The sequence below is a fragment of the Andrena cerasifolii genome, unplaced genomic scaffold (assembly GCF_050908995.1).
Source record: "Andrena cerasifolii isolate SP2316 unplaced genomic scaffold, iyAndCera1_principal scaffold2850, whole genome shotgun sequence".
NCBI classification, from domain to species: Eukaryota; Metazoa; Arthropoda; class Insecta; order Hymenoptera; family Andrenidae; genus Andrena; species Andrena cerasifolii.
In genome coordinates this window covers 1-13,369 of record NW_027487741.1, presented here as the reverse complement: position 1 = coordinate 13,369, position 13,369 = coordinate 1, and the positions used below count along the sequence as shown (strand labels likewise).

The following is a 13,369-nucleotide window of genomic DNA, read 5'->3' as shown; positions in this document are numbered from 1 at the left end:
TTAGCTACTTATCTATATTTATACACCTATTTTTTCTCTAAATAATTTACCTATTTTTTCTCTATTTATTTTCCTATTTTTCTCTATTTATTTACCTGTTTTGTTTTCTCTATTTATTTACCTATTTTTTCTCTATTTATTTACCTCTTTTGTTTTCTCTATTTATTTACCTATTTTTCTCTAGATAATTTAAATATTTTTTCTCTATTTATTTACCTATTTTTTCTCTATTTATTTTCCAATTTTTTCTCTATTCATTTACTTTTTTCTATTTATTTACCTCTTTCTTTCTCAAATTTATACACCTATATTTGCTCTATTTATTTATCTATTTTTCTCTATTTATTTACCTATTGTTTCTCTAGTCATTTACCTATATTTTCTCTCATTTATTTTCCTATTTTTTCTCTGTTTATTTACCTATTTTTTCCTTTAATTTGTTTACCTATTTTTTTATTTACCTCTTTTCTTTGATTTATGTAGCTATTTATCTATATTTATACACCTATTTTTCTCTAGATAATTTACCTATTTTTTCTCTATTTATTTTCCTATTTTTCTCTATTTATTTACCTGTTTTGTTTTCTCTATTTATTTACCTATTTTTCTCTAGTTATTTACCTATTTTTTCCTCTAATTTATTTACCTATTTTTTTATTTACCTTTTTTCTTTGATTTATTTAGCTATTTATCTCTATTTATACACCTATTTTTTTCTATATAGTTTACCTATTTTTCTGTATTTATTTACCTACTTTGTTTTCTCTACTTCATTACCTATTTTTCTCTATTTATTTGCCTATTTTTTTCTCTAAATTATGTACCTATTTTTCTCTATTTACTTGCCTATTTTCTGTTTTTATTTACCTACTTTGTTTTCTCTACTTCATTACCTATTTTTCTCTATTTATACACCTATATTTTCTCTACTTCATTACCTATTTTTCTCTATTTATTTGCCTATTTTCTTCTCTAAATTATTTACCTATTTTTGTATATTTATTTACCTATTTTCTGTATTTATTTACCTCCTTTGTATTCTCTACTTCATTACCTATTTTTCACTATTTCTTTATCTATTTTTTTCTCTAATTTATTTACAAATTTTTCTCTGTTTAGTTACCCATTTTTCCTCTAATTTATTTACCTATTTTTTTATTTACCTTTTTTCCCTTGATTTATTTACCTATTTTTCTCTATTTATTTACCTCTTTTTCTCTATTTATTTACCTATTTTTTCTCTATTTATTTACCTATTTTTTTTTAATTAGCTATTTTTCTCTATTTATACACCTATTTTTTCTCTACCTAATTTACCTATTTTTCTGTATTTATTTACCTATTTTTTCTCTATTTAGTTACCTCTTTTGTTTTCTATATTTATTTACCTATTTTTCTGTAGATAATTTACCTATTTTTTCTCTATTTATTTACATATTTTTTCTCTATTTATTTTCCAATTTTTTCTCTATTCATTTACTTTTTTCTATTTATTTACCTCTTTCTTTCTCTAATTTATACACCTATATTTTCTCTATTTATTTACCTATTTTTCTCTATTTATTTGCCTATTTTTTTCTCTAAATTATGTACCTATTTTTCTCTATTTATTTACCTATTTTCTGTTTTTATTTACCTCCTTTGTATTCTCTACTTCATTACCTATTTTTCACTATTTCTTTATCTATTTTTTTCTCTAATTTATTTACAAATTTTTTCTCTGTTTAGTTACCCATTTTTTCCTCTAATTTATTTACCTATTTTTTTATTTACCTTTTTTCCCTTGATTTATTTACCTATTTTTCTCTATTTATATACCCCTTTTTTCTCTATTTATTTACCTATTTTTTCTCTATTTATTTGCCTATTTTTTTTTAATTAGCTATTTTTCTCTATTTATACACCTTTTTTTTCTCTACCTAATTTACCTATTTTTCTGTATTTATTTACCTATTTTTTCTCTATTTAGTTACCTCTTTTGTTTTCTATATTTATTTACCTATTTTTCTGTAGATAATTTACCTATTTTTTCTCTATTTATTTACCTATTTTTTCTCTATTTATTTACATATTTTTTCTCTATTTATTTTCCAATTTTTTCTCTATTCATTTACTTTTTTCTATTTATTTACCTCTTTCTTTCTCTAATTTATACACCTATATTTTCTCTATTTATTTACCTATTTCTCTCTATTTATACACCTATTTTTTCTCTACATAATTTACCTATTTTTCTGTATTTATTTCCCAATTTTTTCTCTTTTATTTACATCTTTTGTTTTCTCTATTTATTTTCCTATTTTTCTCTAGATAATTTACCTATTTTTTCTCTATTTATTTACCTATTTTTCCTCTATTTATTTTCGAATTTTTTCTCTATTCATTTACTTTTTTCTATTTATTTACCTCTTTCTTTCTCAAATTTATACACCTATATTTTCTCTATTTATTTATCTATTTTTCTCTATTTATTTACCTATTTTTTCTCTAGTCATTTACCTATATTTTCTCTCATTTATTTTCCTATTTTTTCTCTGTTTATTTACCTATTTTTTCCTTTAATTTATTTACCTATTTTTTTATTTACCTTTTTTTCTTTGATTTATGTAGCTATTTATCTATATTTATACACCTATTTTTTCTCTAGATAATTTACCTATTTTTTCTCTAATTTATTTACTTATTTTTTTCTCTAGTTTATTTACCTATTTTTTTATTTACCTTTTTTTCTTTGATTTATTTAGCTACTTATCTATATTTATACACCTATTTTTTCTCTAGATAATTTACCTATTTTTCTCTATTTATTTACCTATTTTTCCTCTATTTATTTTCGAATTTTTTCTCTATTCATTTACTTTTTTCTATTTATTTACCTCTTTCTTTCTCAAATTTATACACCTATATTTTCTCTATTTATTTATCTATTTTTCTCTATTTATTTACCTATTTTTTCTCTAGTCATTTACCTATATTTTCTCTCATTTATTTTCCTATTTTTTCTCTGTTTATTTACCTATTTTTTCCTTTAATTTATTTACCTATTTTTTTATTTACCTTTTTTTCTTTGATTTATGTAGCTATTTATCTATATTTATACACCTATTTTTCTCTAGATAATTTACCTATTTTTTCTCTATTTATTTTCCTATTTTTCTCTATTTATTTACCTGTTTTGTTTTCTCTATTTATTTACCTATTTTTCTCTAGTTATTTACCTATTTTTTCCTCTAATTTATTTACCTATTTTTTTATTTACTTTTTTCTTTGATTTATTTAGCTATTTATCTCTATTTATACACCTATTTTTTTCTATATAGTTTACCTATTTTTCTGTATTTATTTACCTACTTTGTTTTCTCTACTTCATTACCTATTTTTCTCTATTTATACACCTATATTTTCTCTACTTCATTACCTATTTGTCTCTATTTATTTGCCTATTTTTTTCTCTAAATTATGTACCTATTTTTGTCTATTTATTTACCTATTTTCTGTTTTTATTTACCTCCTTTGTATTTTCTACTTCATTACCTATTTTTCACTATTTCTTTATCTATTTTTTTCTGTAATTTATTTACCTATTTTTTCTCTGTTTATTTAGCTACTTTTTCTCTATTTATTTACCTATTTTTTCTGTATTTATTTACCTACTTTGTTTTCTGTACTTCACTACCTATTTTTCTCTATTTATTTGCCTATTTTCTTCTTTAATTATTTACCTATTTTTGTCTATTTATTTACCTATTTTCTGTATTTATTTACCTCCTTTGTATTCTCTACTTCATTACCTATTTTTCACTATTTCTTTATCTATTTTTTTCTCTAATTTATTTACCTATTTTTCCCTCTAATTTATTTACCTTTTTTCCTTTGGTTTATTTACCTATTTTTCTCTATTTATACACCTATTTTTCTCTACCTAATTTACCTATTTTTCTGTACTTATTTACCTATTTGTTCTCTATTTATTTGCCTCTTTTGTTTTCTCTATTTATTTACCTATTTTTCTCTAGATAATTTACCTATTTTTCTCTATTTATTTACCTATTTTTCCCTATTCTATTTACCTATTTTTTTATATATTTACCTATTTTTCCCTATTTTATTTATCTATTTTTCTCTATTTATTTACCTCTTTTGTTTTCTCTATTTACTTAACTATTTTTTCTCTAGTTATTTACCTCTTTTTTCTGTATTTATTTACCTACTTTGTTTTCTCTACTTCATTACCTATTTTTCTCTGTTTATTTACCTATTTTTTCCTCTAACTTATTTACCTATTTTTCTCTATTTATACACCTATTTTTTCTTTACCTAATTTACCTATTTTTCTGTATTTATTTACCTATTTTTCTCTATTTATTTACCTCTTGTGTTTTCTCTATTTACTTAACTATTTTTTCTCTAGTTATTTACCTCTTTTTTCTGTATTTATTTACCTACTTTGTTTTCTCTACTTCATTAACTATTTTTCTCTATTTATTCGCCTATTTTTTTCTCTAAATTATGTACCTATTTTTCTCTATTTATTTACCTATTTTCTGTTTTTATTTACCTCCTTTGTATTCTCTACTTCATTACCTATTTTTCACTATTTCTTTATCTATTTTTTTCTCTAATTTATTTACAAATTTTTTCTCTGTTTAGTTACCCATTTTTTCCTCTAATTTATTTACCTATTTTTTTATTTACCTTTTTTCCCTTGATTTATTTACCTATTTTTCTCTATTTATATACCTCTTTTTTCTCTATTTATTTACCTATTTTTTCTCTATTTATTTGCCTATTTTTTTTTAATTAGCTATTTTTCTCTATTTATACACCTTTTTTTTCTCTACCTAATTTACCTATTTTTCTGTATTTATTTACCTATTTTTTCTCTATTTAGTTACCTCTTTTGTTTTCTATATTTATTTACCTATTTTTCTGTAGATAATTTACCTATTTTTTCTCTATTTATTTACCTATTTTTTCTCTATTTATTTACATATTTTTTCTCTATTTATTTTCCAATTTTTTCTCTATTCATTTACTTTTTTCTATTTATTTACCTCTTTCTTTCTCTAATTTATACACCTATATTTTCTCTATTTATTTACCTGTTTCTCTCTATTTATACACCTATTTTTTCTCTACATAATTTACCTATTTTTCTGTATTTATTTCCCAATTTTTTCTCTTTTATTTACCTCTTTTGTTTTCTCTATTTATTTTCCTATTTTTCTCTAGATAATTTACCTATTTTTTCTCTATTTATTTACCTATTTTTCCTCTATTTATTTTCGAATTTTTTCTCTATTCATTTACTTTTTTCTATTTATTTACCTCTTTCTTTCTCAAATTTATACACCTATATTTTCTCTATTTATTTATCTATTTTTCTCTATTTATTTACCTATTTTTTCTCTAGTCATTTACCTATATTTTCTCTCATTTATTTTCCTATTTTTTCTCTGTTTATTTACCTATTTTTTCCTTTAATTTATTTACCTATTTTTTTATTTACCTTTTTTTCTTTGATTTATGTAGCTATTTATCTATATTTATACACCTATTTTTTCTCTAGATAATTTACCTATTTTTTCTCTAATTTATTTACTTATTTTTTTCTCTAGTTTATTTACCTATTTTTTTATTTACCTTTTTTTCTTTGATTTATTTAGCTACTTATCTATATTTATACACCTATTTTTTCTCTAGATAATTTACCTATTTTTTCTCTATTTATTTACCTATTTTTCCTCTATTTATTTTCGAATTTTTTCTCTATTCATTTACTTTTTTCTATTTATTTACCTCTTTCTTTCTCAAATTTATACACCTATATTTTCTCTATTTATTTATCTATTTTTCTCTATTTATTTACCTATTTTTTCTCTAGTCATTTACCTATATTTTCTCTCATTTATTTTCCTATTTTTTCTCTGTTTATTTACCTATTTTTTCCTTTAATTTATTTACCTATTTTTTTATTTACCTTTTTTTCTTTGATTTATGTAGCTATTTATCTATATTTATACACCTATTTTTCTCTAGATAATTTACCTATTTTTTCTCTATTTATTTTCCTATTTTTCTCTATTTATTTACCTGTTTTGTTTTTCTCTATTTATTTACCTATTTTTCTCTAGTTATTTACCTATTTTTTCCTCTAATTTATTTACCTATTTTTTTATTTACTTTTTTCTTTGATTTATTTAGCTATTTATCTCTATTTATACACCTATTTTTTCTATATAGTTTACCTATTTTTCTGTATTTATTTACCTACTTTGTTTTCTCTACTTCATTACCTATTTTTCTCTATTTATACACCTATATTTTCTCTACTTCATTACCTATTTGTCTCTATTTATTTGCCTATTTTTTTCTCTAAATTATGTACCTATTTTTGTCTATTTATTTACCTATTTTCTGTTTTTATTTACCTCCTTTGTATTTTCTACTTCATTACCTATTTTTCACTATTTCTTTATCTATTTTTTTCTGTAATTTATTTACCTATTTTTTCTCTGTTTATTTAGCTACTTTTTCTCTATTTATTTACCTATTTATTCTGTATTTATTTACCTACTTTGTTTTCTGTACTTCACTACCTATTTTTCTCTATTTATTTGCCTATTTTCTTCTTTAATTATTTACCTATTTTTGTCTATTTATTTACCTATTTTCTGTATTTATTTACCTCCTTTGTATTCTCTACTTCATTACCTATTTTTCACTATTTCTTTATCTATTTTTTTCTCTAATTTATTTACCTATTTTTCCCTCTAATTTATTTACCTTTTTTCCTTTGGTTTATTTACCTATTTTTCTCTATTTATACACCTATTTTTTCTCTACCTAATTTACCTATTTTTCTGTACTTATTTACCTATTTGTTCTCTATTTATTTGCCTCTTTTGTTTTCTCTATATTTACCTATTTTTCTCTAGATAATTTACCTATTTTTCTCTATTTATTTACCTATTTTTCCCTATTTTATTTACCTATTTTTTTATATATTTACCTATTTTTCCCTATTTTATTTATCTATTTTTCTCTATTTATTTACCTCTTTTGTTTTCTCTATTTACTTAACTATTTTTTCTCTAGTTATTTACCTCTTTTTTCTGTATTTATTTACCTACTTTGTTTTCTCTACTTCATTACCTATTTTTCTCTGTTTATTTACCTATTTTTTCCTCTAACTTATTTACCTATTTTTCTCTATTTATACACCTATTTTTTCTTTACCTAATTTACCTATTTTTCTGTATTTATTTACCTATTTTTCTCTATTTATTCGCCTATTTTTTTCTCTAAATTATGTACCTATTTTTCTCTATTTATTTACCTATTTTCTGTTTTTATTTACCTCCTTTGTATTCTCTACTTCATTACCTATTTTTCACTATTTCTTTATCTATTTTTTTCTCTAATTTATTTACAAATTTTTTCTCTGTTTAGTTACCCATTTTTTCCTCTAATTTATTTACCTATTTTTTTATTTACCTTTTTTCCCTTGATTTATTTACCTATTGTTCTCTATTTATATACCTCTTTTTTCTCTATTTATTTACCTATTTTTTCTCTATTTATTTGCCTATTTTTTTTTAATTAGCTATTTTTCTCTATTTATACACCTTTTTTTTTCTCTACCTAATTTACCTATTTTTCTGTATTTATTTACCTATTTTTTCTCTATTTAGTTACCTCTTTTGTTTTCTATATTTATTTACCTATTTTTCTGTAGATAATTTACCTATTTTTTCTCTATTTATTTACCTATTTTTTCTCTATTTATTTACCTATTTTTCTCTATTTATTTACATATTTTTTCTCTATTTATTTTCCAATTTTTTCTCTATTCATTTACTTTTTTCTATTTATTTACCTCTTTCATTCTCTAATTTATACACCTATATTTTCTCTATTTATTTACCTATTTTTCTCTATTTATACACCTATTTTTTCTCTACATAATTTACCTATTTTTCTGTATTTATTTCCCAATTTTTTCTCTTTTATTTACCTCTTTTGTTTTCTCTATTTATTTTCCTATTTTTCTCTAGATAATTTACCTATTTTTTCTCTATTTATTTACCTATTTTTCCTCTATTTATTTTCGAATTTTTTCTCTATTCATTTACTTTTTTCTATTTATTTACCTCTTTCATTCTCTAATTTATACACCTATATTTTCTCTATTTATTTACCTATTTTTCTCTATTTATACACCTATTTTTTCTCTACATAATTTACCTATTTTTCTGTATTTATTTCCCAATTTTTTCTCTTTTATTTACCTCTTTTGTTTTCTCTATTTATTTTCCTATTTTTCTCTAGATAATTTACCTATTTTTTCTCTATTTATTTACCTATTTTTCCTCTATTTATTTTCGAATTTTTTCTCTATTCATTTACTTTTTTCTATTTATTTACCTCTTTCTTTCTCAAATTTATACACCTATATTTTCTCTATTTATTTATCTATTTTTCTCTATTTATTTACCTATTTTTTCTCTAGTCATTTACCTATATTTTCTCTCATTTATTTTCCTATTTTTTCTCTGTTTATTTACCTATTTTTTCCTTTAATTTATTTACCTATTTTTTTATTTACCTTTTTTTCTTTGATTTATGTAGCTATTTATCTATATTTATACACCTATTTTTCTCTAGATAATTTACCTATTTTTTCTCTATTTATTTTCCTATTTTTCTCTATTTATTTACCTGTTTTGTTTTCTCTATTTATTTACCTATTTTTCTCTAGTTATTTACCTATTTTTTCCTCTAATTTATTTACCTATTTTTTTATTTACTTTTTTCTTTGATTTATTTAGCTATTTATCTCTATTTATACACCTATTTTTTTCTATATAGTTTACCTATTTTTCTGTATTTATTTACCTACTTTGTTTTCTCTACTTCATTACCTATTTTTCTCTATTTATACACCTATATTTTCTCTACTTCATTACCTATTTGTCTCTATTTATTTGCCTATTTTTTTCTCTAAATTATGTACCTATTTTTGTATATTTATTTACCTATTTTCTGTATTTATTTACCTCCTTTGTATTCTCTACTTCATTACCTATTTTTCACTATTTCTTTATCTATTTTTTTCTCTAATTTATTTACAAATTTTTTCTCTGTTTAGTTACCCATTTTTCCTCTAATTTATTTACCTATTTTTTTATTTACCTTTTTTCCCTTGATTTATTTACCTATTTTTCTCTATTTATTTACCTCTTTTTTCTCTATTTATTTACCTATTTTTTCTCTATTTATTTACCTATTTTTTTTTAATTAGCTATTTTTCTCTATTTATACACCTATTTTTTCTCTACCTAATTTACCTATTTTTCTGTATTTATTTACCTATTTGTTCTCTATTTATTTGCCTCTTTTGTTTTCTCTATTTATTTACCTATTTTTCTCTAGATAATTTACCTATTTTTCTCTATTTATTTACCTATTTTTCCCTATTTTATTTACCTATTTTTTTATATATTTACCTATTTTTCCCTATTTTATTTATCTATTTTTCTCTATTTATTTACCTCTTTTGTTTTCTCTATTTACTTAACTATTTTTTCTCTAGTTATTTACCTCTTTTTTCTGTATTTATTTACCTACTTTGTTTTCTCTACTTCATTACCTATTTTTCTCTATTTATTTGCCTATTTTTTTCTCTAAATTATGTACCTATTTTCTCTATTTACTTGCCTATTTTCTGTTTTTATTTACCTACTTTGTTTTCTCTACTTCATTACCTATTTTTCTCTATTTATACACCTATATTTTCTCTACTTCATTACCTATTTTTCTCTATTTATTTGCCTATTTTCTTCTCTAAATTATTTACCTATTTTTGTATATTTATTTACCTATTTTCTGTATTTATTTACCTCCTTTGTATTCTCTACTTCATTACCTATTTTTCACTATTTCTTTATCTATTTTTTTCTCTAATTTATTTACAAATTTTTTCTCTGTTTAGTTACCCATTTGTCCTCTAATTTATTTACCTATTTTTTTATTTACCTTTTTTCCCTTGATTTATTTACCTATTTTTCTCTATTTATTTACCTCTTTTTTCTCTATTTATTTACCTATTTTTTCTCTATTTATTTACCTATTTTTTTTTAATTAGCTATTTTTCTCTATTTATACACCTATTTTTTCTCTACCTAATTTACCTATTTTTCTGTATTTATTTACCTATTTTTTCTCTATTTAGTTACCTCTTTTGTTTTCTATATTTATTTACCTATTTTTCTGTAGATAATTTACCTATTTTTTCTCTATTTATTTACATATTTTTTCTCTATTTATTTTCCAATTTTTTCTCTATTCATTTACTTTTTTCTATTTATTTACCTCTTTCTTTCTCTAATTTATACACCTATATTTTCTCTATTTATTTACCTATTTTTCTCTATTTATTTGCCTATTTTTTTCTCTAAATTATGTACCTATTTTTGTCTATTTATTTACCTATTTTCTGTTTTTATTTACCTCCTTTGTATTCTCTACTTCATTACCTATTTTTCACTATTTCTTTATCTATTTTTTTCTGTAATTTATTTACCTATTTTTTCTCTGTTTATTTAGCTACTTTTTCTCTATTTATTTACCTATTTTTTCTGTATTTATTTACCCACTTTGTTTTCTGTACTTCATTACCTATTTTTCTCTATTTATTTGCCTATTTTCTTCACTGAATTATTTACCTATTTTTGTCTATTTATTTACCTAATTTCTGTATTTATTTACCTCCTTTGTATTCTCTACTTCATTACCTATTTTTCACTATTTCTTTATCTATTTTTTTCTGTAATTTATTTACAAATTTTTACTCTGTTTATTTACCTTGTTTTCCTCTATTTTATTTATCTATTTTTTTCTCTAATTTATTTACCTGTTTTTTCTCTATTTATTTACCTGCTTTGTTTTCTCTATTTATTTACCTTTTTTCCCTCTATTTATTTACCTATTTTTTTTAATTAGCTATTTTTCTCTATTTATACACCTATTTTTTCTCTAGTTTATTTACCTCTTTTTTCTGTATTTATTTACCTACTTTGTTTTCTCTACTTCATTACCTATTTTTCTCTGTTTATTTACCTATTTTTTCCTCTAACTTATTTACCTATTTTTCTCTATTTATACACCTATTTTTTCTTTACCTAATTTACCTATTTTTCTGTATTTATTTACCTATTTTTCTCTATTTATTTACCTCTTGTGTTTTCTCTATTTACTTAACTATTTTTTCTCTAGTTATTTACCTCTTTTTTCTGTATTTATTTACCTACTTTGTTTTCTCTACTTCATTAACTATTTTTCTCTATTTATTCGCCTATTTTTTTCTCTAAATTATGTACCTATTTTTCTCTATTTATTTACCTATTTTCTGTTTTTATTTACCTCCTTTGTATTCTCTACTTCATTACCTATTTTTCACTATTTCTTTATCTATTTTTTTCTCTAATTTATTTACAAATTTTTTCTCTGTTTAGTTACCCATTTTTTCCTCTAATTTATTTACCTATTTTTTTATTTACCTTTTTTCCCTTGATTTATTTACCTATTTTTCTCTATTTATATACCTCTTTTTTCTCTATTTATTTACCTATTTTTTCTCTATTTATTTGCCTATTTTTTTTTAATTAGCTATTTTTCTCTATTTATACACCTTTTTTTTCTCTACCTAATTTACCTATTTTTCTGTATTTATTTACCTATTTTTTCTCTATTTAGTTACCTCTTTTGTTTTCTATATTTATTTACCTATTTTTCTGTAGATAATTTACCTATTTTTTCTCTATTTATTTACCTATTTTTTCTCTATTTATTTACATATTTTTTCTCTATTTATTTTCCAATTTTTTCTCTATTCATTTACTTTTTTCTATTTATTTACCTCTTTCTTTCTCTAATTTATACACCTATATTTTCTCTATTTATTTACCTATTTTTCTCTATTTATACACCTATTTTTTCTCTAGATAATTTACCTATTTTTTCTCTAATTTATTTACTTATTTTTTTCTCTAGTTTATTTACCTATTTTTTTATTTACATTTTTTTCTTTGATTTATTTAGCTACTTATCTATATTTATACACCTATTTTTTCTCTAAATAATTTACCTATTTTTTCTCTATTTATTTTCCTATTTTTCTCTATTTATTTACCTGTTTTGTTTTCTCTATTTATTTACCTATTTTTTCTCTATTTATTTACCTCTTTTGTTTTCTCTATTTATTTACCTATTTTTCTCTAGATAATTTAAATATTTTTTCTCTATTTATTTACCTATTTTTTCTCTATTTATTTTCCAATTTTTTCTCTATTCATTTACTTTTTTCTATTTATTTACCTCTTTCTTTCTCAAATTTATACACCTATATTTGCTCTATTTATTTATCTATTTTTCTCTATTTATTTACCTATTGTTTCTCTAGTCATTTACCTATATTTTCTCTCATTTATTTTCCTATTTTTTCTCTGTTTATTTACCTATTTTTTCCTTTAATTTGTTTACCTATTTTTTTATTTACCTCTTTTCTTTGATTTATGTAGCTATTTATCTATATTTATACACCTATTTTTCTCTAGATAATTTACCTATTTTTTCTCTATTTATTTTCCTATTTTTCTCTATTTATTTACCTGTTTTGTTTTCTCTATTTATTTACCTATTTTTCTCTAGTTATTTACCTATTTTTTCCTCTAATTTATTTACCTATTTTTTTATTTACCTTTTTTCTTTGATTTATTTAGCTATTTATCTCTATTTATACACCTATTTTTTTCTATATAGTTTACCTATTTTTCTGTATTTATTTACCTACTTTGTTTTCTCTACTTCATTACCTATTTTTCTCTATTTATTTGCCTATTTTTTTCTCTAAATTATGTACCTATTTTTCTCTATTTACTTGCCTATTTTCTGTTTTTATTTACCTACTTTGTTTTCTCTACTTCATTACCTATTTTTCTCTATTTATACACCTATATTTTCTCTACTTCATTACCTATTTTTCTCTATTTATTTGCCTATTTTCTTCTCTAAATTATTTACCTATTTTTGTATATTTATTTACCTATTTTCTGTATTTATTTACCTCCTTTGTATTCTCTACTTCATTACCTATTTTTCACTATTTCTTTATCTATTTTTTTCTCTAATTTATTTACAAATTTTTTCTCTGTTTAGTTACCCATTTTTCCTCTAATTTATTTACCTATTTTTTTATTTACCTTTTTTCCCTTGATTTATTTACCTATTTTTCTCTATTTATTTACCTCTTTTTCTCTATTTATTTACCTATTTTTTCTCTATTTATTTACCTATTTTTTTTAATTAG

General features: G+C 20.9%; 1 long non-coding RNA gene across 6 annotated transcripts; it reads right to left on the bottom strand.

Moving 5' to 3' along the window:
- Positions 1-58: 58 nt before the first annotated feature.
- On the bottom strand, positions 59-13,354 carry LOC143378315 (uncharacterized). Of its 6 annotated transcripts, none has more exons than XR_013088169.1 (3): positions 6,249-13,354; positions 2,657-4,718; positions 59-528 (listed from the first exon to the last, which is right to left on the bottom strand). It is a non-coding gene; the product is annotated as an uncharacterized LOC143378315 (long non-coding RNA). The 6 variants fall into 6 exon arrangements; XR_013088165.1 differs by lacking the exon at positions 59-528 and having other exon boundaries at positions 555-2,790; positions 3,126-4,718; XR_013088167.1 differs by lacking the exon at positions 59-528 and adding an exon at positions 555-1,796 and having other exon boundaries at positions 3,326-4,718.
- Positions 13,355-13,369: the final 15 nt, after the last annotated feature.